The sequence below is a fragment of the Theobroma umbraticum genome, unplaced genomic scaffold (genome assembly GCF_002168275.2).
Source record: "Theobroma umbraticum cultivar Fairchild unplaced genomic scaffold, ASM216827v3 scaffold_81.0, whole genome shotgun sequence".
Classification (NCBI taxonomy): Eukaryota; Viridiplantae; Streptophyta; class Magnoliopsida; order Malvales; family Malvaceae; genus Theobroma; species Theobroma umbraticum.
The window spans coordinates 4,863,717-4,865,849 of record NW_018397268.1 but is presented as its reverse complement, the minus strand read 5'-3'; the positions used below and the strand labels follow the sequence as shown (position 1 = coordinate 4,865,849).

General features: G+C 29.0%; 1 non-coding gene across 1 annotated transcript in view; it reads right to left on the bottom strand.

The window, feature by feature from the left end:
* Positions 1-2,055: 2,055 nt before the first annotated feature.
* LOC149526642 (small nucleolar RNA R71) overlaps positions 2,056-2,133 on the bottom strand; it is a 107-nt gene continuing 29 nt past the window's right edge. The window contains exon 1 of the small nucleolar RNA XR_016351824.1: positions 2,056-2,133. This exon is cut by the window's right edge and continues 29 nt beyond it. This is a non-coding gene — a small nucleolar RNA (small nucleolar RNA R71).

The following is a 2,133-nucleotide window of genomic DNA, read 5'->3' as shown; positions in this document are numbered from 1 at the left end:
CTTGTGGTAATGCATAAAAATTAGTAAGTTTTATTTAAATTATTTTAAAATAGTTAATTTATGAGAGTCAATTTAATCTTAGTTAATTTTATACTTAATTTAGTGATAGTGTGATTAAGAGATATTGTTATTGATATTAGTTGTACTTTTGTAAGTGTTTAATGAAGGAAGAATTTTAATGGAAGAAGGAGAGCAATTTTGAGATGTAGATTTTTACTACATATGTTTCAGTATTTTGACCATAACTCTTTCTACAAAGCTTCAAATGAGATGATTCTTAAACCATTGGAAAGTTAAGAGAAAACACTACAACTTTTACATAACCAATTTTCCTAGTTTGGCATAAAAGATCATCAACAATCATGTTGAAGTTGAAATATTGTAGCAGTTACGATTTCTGTTAATTAATTGGTTGAGGCTGCAGCTTATGTAGTCTGATGTGGAAATCGTAGTTGGAATTGACTACTTTCTTCACCCAACCTAACCTCACTTCAAAGCCCTACAAAAACAACCTTTCAGAGAACTTTTAGAGAAGAAGAAAACACCAGATTGAAAGCTGAGAATCGAGCCATAAAGTCATTAAAGTTTAGAAGAATTTGAAAGGATTCAAGAAGATTTGGAAGATCAAGATTATAGTTCTTGGGTTCTTTTATGTTTTTGTTATTCTCTTATTTTCTTAGTTTGATCTGAATGTTTAAACCTTGTTTGATGATGATGTGTAACTTGATGAGGAACTAATTTATTTATCTAAGATTATGATTGAACTCAATACATAGTCTAATTTATTTATCTCTCTTTTGCTTATGTTTGATGGACTTAAGTTATTTATTCTATTATGCTTTTAATGTTTCTGATTGATTGGCCACTAATTAGATTGAATTGAAAACCTAGGCTAAACCTTGACAAAGGAGATTTAGATAGACTTAGAATAGAATAGCGTATGATCAAATACACTTAGTTAATTACTGGTTTGATTCGCATATAGGGTAGACATACACTAGTAAGGCATAAATAGCTAGTATTAAAGCATAACTTTAATGAATCTGTCTTTAATTTAATTTACATAAACATATAGTAACTTAATAAAAAGAGATGTTTTTATGAGAAACTTGACAGAGACTTGTAAATGATTTAGTACTCTAAGTTACCAACTTAATCGATTAAGCTAAGTAAGAGAGAGAGACAATAATCAGATGAAGTATTGAAGAACATTATAATCTTAGGTCTGGTAGTCACTTGATTTTAAATTATTTTTAATTATTACCTTTAATTTTTCTTTTTAATAATTAGGTTGTTTCGATAAGATTAGGGTGTTATAATTTTAGTAATTAGCAATTAAGAATGAATTCATTTCTTTGTGGGAACAAATTCTACTATCTATTATATTACTTGTTAATGATATGTGCACTCATAAGAGAAATCAACAATAAGTTTTTGGCACAGTTGCCAGGGATTTTATTTTTAGTTCTTTCTTATCAATATTAATACCAAGCATTTTTAATTTTAATCTAGACTTTCTTTTTCTTTAACTTTTTAGATACATTTGGTCATTTTATGCGAAGAGCCCCAAATTTGAAAATTGTTCCTTTTGATCCAAAAATTGAAAAGACCTTTCAAAAACTTCAGAGGAAAAACAAAAAAATTTCTGCTCTAAGTATAGCAGAAGCTGATCAACAAAAGGAAGAGACCAAGTCTTTGAGGGATTATGCTATCCCACAAATGCAAAGTCTCTACTCTAGTATTCAAAAACCTCCTATTGTAGCCAGCAACTTTGAAATTAAGCCATCAATCATTCAAATGATTCAGACTTCTATTCAGTTTGGGGGTTTGCCTAATGATGATATGAATGCTCGTATTTTAAATTTTTTAAAAATTTGCGATACATTTAAGGCTAATGGAGTTATTGATGATGCCATAAGATTGAAGCTTTTCCTTTTTTCATTGAGAGATAAAGCAAAGAGTAGGTTAAATTCGCTTTTTGCTGGTTCCATTAATACATTGGATGATTTGGCTAAGAAATTCTTAGCGAAATTCTTCCCTCTTGCCAAGACAATAAATATGTGAAATGATATTACTTCTTTCATGCAATTTGATTCTAAATCACTATATGAGGCTTAGGAAAGGTATAAGGAT